At 54.8% G+C, this 8,472-nt stretch overlaps 1 pseudogene; it reads right to left on the bottom strand.

Annotated features, from left to right (window-relative positions):
• Positions 1-8,345: 8,345 nt before the first annotated feature.
• Positions 8,346-8,472, bottom strand: LOC114087830 (U5 spliceosomal RNA; annotated as a pseudogene).

The following is an 8,472-nucleotide window of genomic DNA, read 5'->3' as shown; positions in this document are numbered from 1 at the left end:
TTTCCCCTGGGGACACCATCACCATACCCCGATGCCTGCAGAGGAGCTCCATACCCCACTGCCTTCCCCCTGCCTCTCCAGGGCTTCAGTTTGGAGTTCAGGGATCCGGGATCCTGACTTGATAGTGCTTGCTTGGGGACCAGAGCCCTGTCCTTTTTCACATAATCTTTAAATGAGAATTGTTCTCCCTGAGGCTAGGGTGACAAAGGGTAATTTTAAGCCTGTTTGCAGCAAATGTAGCTAATGTTGAAACTAACACTTTAAGAATGATTGGAGCTTTGACGATATAAATATAAGTTGAAAAGTAAACGTAGTCATTATTTTGGTAAAGAAAAAAAAATTGACTAGAAAATGAGTCATGTGCCCTGTTTCCGGGGTTCAGCCCAAGGTACCTTTCTCCCTCAAACTTCCAGTCTCGCCTGCGCCAGCCCAGCAGCTGTAGGTGACTAACAGCCCACAGCCGTCAAGTAATAAAACACTCCAATTTCATTTATTTAATCATCTGTGTGCTTCACTTGACAAATATTTATGGAGTGCGTGCTGCAGGCTCAGCATGGGGCTCCGGGGCCCTGGAACCAGAGCCTAGGAAGACCAAAACAGCAGCCGGCACAGCAAGCAGGGCAAAGATCACAGCGGATCTAGCTCCAGCCCCTGCTGCTCCACACACCTCGCTCTGCCTGGCCCTCTCTGAGAGGCACTTTGCTAATCCCTAAAAGGGATTGCGAAGGTAAATTCTGGATTCTCTAGGCACTTCCTACTTATATAAATGGGCGGTGGTCACTGGCAGATGCAGTTGATATTTCTAAGCACAAAAGTAAAGTGTCACTACGTTGAAAGTCAAAAGAAAAGTGGGCCAATTGGAGAAAAATAAGGAGTAATAGCAGTGCAAGTTTGGCATCTGGGACTTCAGATTCGTAGAATAACAGTAACTGCATGGTCACCTGCTCAGTGTGGTCAGGAAGAAGTCACTCAGCCCAGATGTGGTCCCGTGTGCAGGAGGTGAAGGTTTCAGGACAGGAGAGGCTGCTCCCTGGCCAGAGGAGCGGACACTGCCAGGGAGCAGGGAGCAGGGCTGGCAACCGCCCCCTCCCTAGGCTTCTCCTTTGCCTTTTCTTTAAGAATTCCAAAGTCAGTTTCCTCCTACAACAGACCCCCTGAGGGCACATCTGAGAAGGTGACCCACCCAGGTCTTCTGGATGCACCCTTCTCCTTGGGCCCATTTACCTCTACACCCGGATGCAGCCAGGCAGGCAAAGGACCCGCACCTGGGAAGGGCCAGGAGCATCCAGCTGCAGGGACCTCGCAGGTCGAAAGTGCAGGAGTAGAGGATTCTACAGTCGTCCTGCCTGGGATGGGGTCCTGCCTGCCAATGAGCATGCCCATCCCTGATAGCAGGATAGTGGCACTTGCTTCAGGAGGGCCGTGGCTCCAGTGAGATGGATAATGTGTGCAGTGGTACCAACTGCTGGACAAATAGTGATGGTCATTTCCTACTGGTGTCTGTCTGCTCCATGCGGTTCTAAACTGAGTTATTTTATTCTTTGTCCTCCTCAAGTTCTCTGGAGCAATCACAGGCGTTGTCGAGGACTCCAGGAGCACGCAGGTGCTGGCTACATTCTCCCAGCCACAGCAGGAAGCAGCACCCTGGGGTGCCTGCCTGGCCCTGCCCGCAGGAGGGTGGAGCCTGGAGTGGCGCCGAGCTGGCCTGGGGACCTCCGTGCCGCGGCCTCCTGTCTGCCTCCCTCCCCTTGCCTGCAATTCCTGCCACAACTTGCACGGCTGTTTTTGAGAATCCCCTGCATGTTCTGAGTGTTATTTCTAAAGAACATAACTTGTTCACTGCAGAGATTTTGCCTAATTCCAAGGAAGTGCGATTTGGGAGAGGCATCCGGACGTGGTTCCTAGGCCCCAGGCTGGGGGAGGGGGGAGAAGGGAAGCCCCCTCCCCCCACAAACTCCCAACTTCTAGCTCTTTCTCAAGCAAAAGACTTCTGTTTACATAAACACTCCCCTTCCCGAGACACCTCCCCTTTGGCCCAGCAGCTCCGGGCTGTCTTTCCCACGGTCTTCTGGAGGCCCATTCACTCATTCCATGCCCGGGAGTGAGTCGCACGCACGGAGGGGCGGCACCCAGCATGGGGGATGGTGGTGGACTGTGGAGGGCACTGAGCAGGGCTGAGAGGTTCCTGTAATTGTAGCAAGCCCACCTTCTGCGTCTCCTCTGCACCCTCCTTCCTCTGTGGTGCTCTTTAAAGCCTCAATCCAGCAAACACCACCCCCGCACCTCCCCCACCCCCGCCTTCTACCTCCCTCTTGTCCAGGCCCCACCCTAAGCTTTCATCTGTTCAACAAAGACCTCTGGGGTCTCTGGCCAGTTCAGACTTCTCGGAGCATCACCCTCCAAATCCAACCCTGCGTTCACTCTAGGATGTCTCAGAGGCACCTGGGCACATTGACATAGTCTGATTTCACCCCAACCTGGTTCCAACCAGAATCCCCATCTCTGGGAATGAGCCGCCTTTGGTCTGAAGGTCCGAACCCAGTAGCTGCCCCCTACCTCCCCCACACACTCCACCAGCCTGTGGAGGACCCACAAGATGCAGCCCACAGCTGCAGTACCTCCACCCAGACCCGAGTGGCCCCCAGCTCACATGCTAAGGCCTGTGCCCCCCATGAGAGGTCCCTCTTGCACCCTCCATCTGCACAGGGCCAGGAGTGAGTGGGCCACAGGCACCTCTCCAGAGGAAGCTCTGGTACCTGCCCAAAGTCCCTGAGCCCATTTCCTGCCTCTGCCAATAGAGGATGACCACACTGCTGGAGTGAGCCCCCACCCTTGAGCCAACGCCAAGGGGAAGCTGTTTGCAGAGGTATGTCCTGAGCATAGGTCCTAAGGATGTCCGTGCAGGGCCGGCAGCCCCCTGGGTTGGACAGAGGTAGAGGCAGAGGCGGGAAGAAAAAGGCAGCAAGAGGAGTTTGAGACCCTGGGCTCTAAGGATGTGCCCACCAGCTGTCAAGGGAGGAGGAGGGAGGTACTTCACCTGCTGCTTCCTTAGCTAGATTTGGCACTCTGCCGCCCTCGACCCACCCCCCACCCCCGGCTGTGGCACAGAGACCCCAGTTTGTACGCTCCCCAGGCCCTTAATGTCAGCAGGTCTGGTCCTTCCTGATGCCTCTGGATGGTGGTGCCTGATTCTGGGCAAGGACAGTCTCTCCCATGTGGTCATGACAGACCGTGCTGGCCTCTGCACGTGCTGGTCCATTCTTTGGACATAGGAATGTTCTCGAAGCAGACCTAACCACCTTCTGCATCTCCTCTGCACCCTCCTTCCTCTGCTTTTAGACTGGGAAGGGCTTCTTCTTCCTCAGGGGTCTCTGCTGCTCTCCGTCCTCCAGCCACCCCCCACCCCACTGCTCCCTCCCACTCCCTCCCTAGGCCCAGCAGGACATTTGCACAGGCTGTCCGGTCTGCTTCAGACCTCTCTCCCCTCTGCTCGCTCGGAGTGATGCCTGGTTTTCTCCCACTCAGCCAGTCCCTGGTGTCTCTGAACCCCAGCCTTCATCACGCTCCTGTTATCACGTCACAAGCATGTGGCTTGCTGTGTCACTGCATTTACTGGAGGATGGACTGATTAATCCCTGGGTCCTCCACCGAGGTTCCCGTGGGTGGGGGCGGCCTCTTCTCCCTACTGACAGAAGCACATGGACACTGTGCCCCTGCCTGGCCCCTGCTAGTCCCCTGGCCCTCTCTGCCCCCAGGTCCAGCCACCTGGCCTTCTTTCTGTTCTTCAATAACCTAGCGCCTTCTTCCCAGACCTTCTGCACTGTGTCCCCTCTTCCTGGGTCCCTAAGCTTTGATCTGCCTCCCCTCTGGCTTCCCCTCTTCCTGTTTCCGGGGCCACTTTATGACAGAGGCCTTCCCAGGTGACCTCATTAAACAGATGCCACTCTTCCTGGGAGCCACGCAGTGTTCAGGGTTGGTACCTCTTTGCTGCCACCCTAAAGCCCTTGGCACCTGGGCTTCTCCTCCTGGTCCCTCCAGGGCAGGCAGTCCTGCATGGGTCACCTCCAGAGCATCCCCTAGTGCCTGGAGACACTGCCGGTGCTCCAAAAACCAGAGGTCCCCACACCTGCGCTGTATGCTGCACCCCTAGTGTCCCAACATCTTGTTATAGCATTCCTCAGCCAAAAGAAGTGCCCACGGGCACATTTGCATAGGCTGGTCATCAAGTTGTTACGACCAAACAATTTTTTAAAGACTTATGAGAGGGCTGGGGTCTGTCTCAGTGGTAGAGCACTTTCCTGGCATGTCTGAGGCCCCCGGTTCCATCCCCAGCACTGCAAAAAAAAAAAAAGTGTGGGGGAAATAGTCTGCATAGTCTAGCAATTCCTCCTCAAAAAAAATCAAACATAGAATTATGGTATGATCTAGCAATTCTGCTCTTAGGTATATGACCAAAATAACAGAAAACAGCTATTCAAATAATAACCAAGTTCACAGGAGCCTCTTCCACCATAGCAGGCAGCGGGACTGCCGGGTTTCCCTGATGGATGTGTGGCCCCACAGGCCGGGGTCTGCCATCAGCCACTCCAGCAGCGGGGAGCTCTGACACGGCCAAGGGGCAGACCTGGAAAAAACTGGAAAGTCACAGAAGTCGGTGCCAGAGAGCACGCATCATGTGACCCTTTACATGAACTATCCAGAACGGTGAGTCTCGGAGACAGAGAGCCTGCTGGGGGCTGTCCAGGGGCCCGTGGGCAGGGAGTGGGGTGACTTCTTAATGGGTGTGGGGTTCCCTTTTAGGTTGAAGACAATGTTTTGGGAGTAGTGAATACACTCAGCGAATTGTACATTTTAATTTTTTTTAAAAAAACAGAATCTGATATATATATATATATTTTAGGTATAGATGGGCACAACACAATGCCTTTATTTTTATGTGGTGCTGAGGATCGAACCCAGGTCCCGCCTGTGCTAGGTAAGTGTTCTACCGCTGAGCTACAATCCCAGCCCGAATTGTACATTTTTAAATGGTTGATTTTATAGTAAGTGAACCTCCCCTCAATTAAAAAGATTCTATCTCTATAACTTAGTAGCTTTAAAAGACGGCACGCATAAGCTAAAGGAAAACTATCACACTCAAATACTTATGGGATGGTTTACATGTTTGGCACTGCACAATTTTCTCAATTGTGGGAATCACTCTGCAGCCTCTGTGCTGGCTTCCCACCCCACACTGGTGGCTCACTGACTGGGTTTTATCACAGCAATCTCCAGAAATCCAACTTTGCAAAGATATGATATCATCAAAAGGAATGTAGTGCAATCTAATGTTGAAAGTGTGAGCTCCCTCAAGCCTGCGGTTCACATGGTTTTAGACAGACTTCAAGGTTCATGCCAAAATTTAAAATATCCTGCTGTCCTCACCTGAGTTCTTGGTGCTGCACGAGTACCGAGTACCAAGTACCAAGTACCACAGCCAGGTCTGGGAGCTGTGATCACAGTTCATGCTGAGTTAATTAACTGAGTCAATACTTCATGCACTTAAAACACCCCCACGTTCTCCCTCCCTGCTCGTGGCAAAGAAGCTTGCAAATAGCAGGCCAATTAGTCCCCAAAATACCCACTGGGGGAACCATTACACCTTCTCTCAGCAGAGGAGGGCTGGACTCAGACACATGCCACCTGCCCTTGGCACCACAAGGCACTTAGCAAACCGTGACCTGCCCGTGTCTCTCTGAAGACAAAAAGGCCAAGTCCAGGCCTGGTCCTTGAAGATGTCGCGGAGCTGCTGGGCGGAAAACCCCGAGATCTTGCTGGAAACCTGAGGTTCCTGCCCGGGGCATTAGGATGCCAAGGTCTGCTGGGGGGAAGGAGACCCTGGGGAGAAGGGGAGCAGGCGAATTCTCAGCAGTGACTCCAGGAAAGGACTCTGAGTTTAGGGAGGGGGTGGAGGGGGGCAGGGAACAGAGCCTGAGGCTTGAAAAGGGCCCAGCTTCCCCCCCAGGCCTCGTCCTCCTGAGAAGCCTAGGACTTCCCCAGGCTGGGCCTCCACCCTGTGCCCCAGCCAGATGAGGCTGTCACTCTGGGTCGGAATCTCTGTGGCCACGGGGTGAGGCGCAGAGCAGGGTCCAGGAACCCATCCAAGCAGTGCCTATGGGCAGCTGGACGCCCACTCCAGGAGGTTCCCGAGGCCCTGCTGGCCACAAAGAGCAGGTCCGCAGAGCCCAACCACGCAGGGGCCAGGGAACCAGAAAGTGACCTGCAGCCCCTGGTTTATTTCCAGTAGAAGTGGAAAGGCGGCCTGACCAGGTTAAGTGCCCGCTGGGGACAGTGGTCCAGGCCCTGTCAGGGCGCGCAGCAGCTCTGAGGATGATCCAGGCACACTGAGAAGAGACAGGAACAGAGCCGCAGCTCCGGGGCCCAGAGCACAGAGTGGGCACACGGGCAGTGCTGGACGGCTCAGCCCTTGGCTCACTCCGGGGCCCATGGAGAAGGTGCTCACACAGGGCAGAGCTTGATCCCTCTGTCTCTCCCGACAGCTTGGGGGAGCATCAACATTCCGCAAGGGACTGCTTGAGGCGGCAGGGGGCCTGCGGGTCTTGGCTGGGGTTTGCAGGTTCTTGACAGTTCTGCAGGGATCAGAGGAAAGAGGACAATGACCATCTCAGTGGGCAGCCAAAAAGTGGGAGACACCTGTGTCCCCAAGTGGTTGGGGGAACTTAGGGCTGGGTGGCCAAGGGGAGCTGGCAAGACCCCGTTATGGGTCAAATGGTGTTCCCCAAAAGAGCTAAAATCCTAACCCCCAGTTCCTCAAGTCACCCTTATTGGAAACAGGTATGCGAAGGTGATGGACTTCAGATGAGGCTACACTGGAGTCCGTGGCCCCGATCCACTGCAGCTGGTGCCCTGATCAGAGGGCAGAAGATGCCCAACTCAGGGAGAGGGCATCTGAACTACCTGAGGTGTTGCTTCAAGTTGGGTCCTTGTCCCCAGTGCCAACCCAATCAAGAGGACACGGGTTTAAGGAAAAGGAAGAAGAAGGTTTATTGTTTTGCTGGCAAAGGAGAAACAAGGGAGACTCCTATCCCAGAGGCTATGAATCTGCCCCTCAGCAGGAGCAGGGGGCTGTTAAAGAGCTGACTCAAAGGCTACATTCCACGTGCTCTCCGTGCTCTCCGTTGGAGGGTGATTCACTTGTTAACTTGGAGATAGTCATTTCTGAGATCTTCTGGTCCATCCCCCAAATCTGGATTACTTTGTTCCTATGGAGGGGGTGGGCTCGGGGACAGATAACCCTGCCTAGGTGGGAAGAAGGGTGACCTGGTTAACCCTGAGATGAGGGAGGGGGAGATTGGGGAGGAGCAGGGAGAGAGGGAAAGAAACAGGTTCATTTAGAAACCAGTTGCAGTGGCAGAACAGCAAGGGCCAAGTGGGAGCATGAAGTGGACCCTGTCTCAAAACTGACTCACATGGTAACAGAGGTCGTGGAGACCCGGGAGCTGCAGGAGTCGGCACTGAGCCCTGCAGAACAAAGGCACAGGGGTCTGACCTCAGAGGATGCTGCTGTTTTAGTGTGAAGACCAGCCCTGGAGAGGCCACCTGGGGAGGAAGCTGCCGTCCACTGCCCCCTCCCCGCGTGGGAACCACTTTACTCAGTCTGGTGATCTGGGTGTTACTGTCAAAGACACACCCAGCGTTGTGCTTGACTAAGCGCCCTGTGGCCCAGCCGGGTGACACACGGGTTACCCACAGCCCCCGCAAGCTGACTGACCCGCTGCAGCGGGCAGCTCCACCCTGATCTCCTTGTCCACTCACCGCCCCTGGAGGTCGGGGTTGCCCCCTTTGCTCCTGGAATAACATTGCTGGACTTGACCAGGGTCTGGGGTGAAGGCCTTGGCTCAGGTCTTGTGTTTGGACACAGGGAAGGTCCTGGTCCCTTGGAACAGCTCTCCACCACCAACGCGCCTTCTTAACACCACAAACCTCGGCTCAACAACAGAAATGCGCTCTCCCACGGCGCTGCCCAGGAAGTCCCAAGCCCAGCGTCTGCAGGGTCCTACGCCCTCAGAGACTTGCCCTCAGAGACTTGTCGGGGATTCTCCTTGCCCCTCCCAGCTTCCAGGGCTTCCCAGAATCTCTGGCTACGCGTCCCTCTGTAACAGGGTCCACTTTAGGCTTGGACTTGGCCCTTGCTGCTCAGCCACTGCAACTGATTTTTAAAATGGACCTGTTTCTTTCTCCTCCTCTCTCCCTGCTCCTCCCTAATCTCCCCCTCCCTAATCTCAGGGGAAACAGTGTCACCTTTCCTCCCCATCCTAGGCAGGGTTAGCTGTCCCTGAGCCCACACCCTCCATAGGAACAAAGTAATCCAGACTTTGGGGATGGCACAGAAGACCTCGGAAATGATCATCTCCACGGAAATATTTAGTAAAAGGCAAGAGATTTACACGATCTGAAGAGAAACCAGAGTAT

Source organism: Marmota flaviventris, chromosome 8 (genome assembly GCF_047511675.1).
Source record: "Marmota flaviventris isolate mMarFla1 chromosome 8, mMarFla1.hap1, whole genome shotgun sequence".
NCBI lineage: Eukaryota > Metazoa > Chordata > Mammalia > Rodentia > Sciuridae > Marmota > Marmota flaviventris.
Note: the sequence above shows the minus strand (reverse complement) of the source record. Positions and strands in the feature narration are given on the sequence as shown.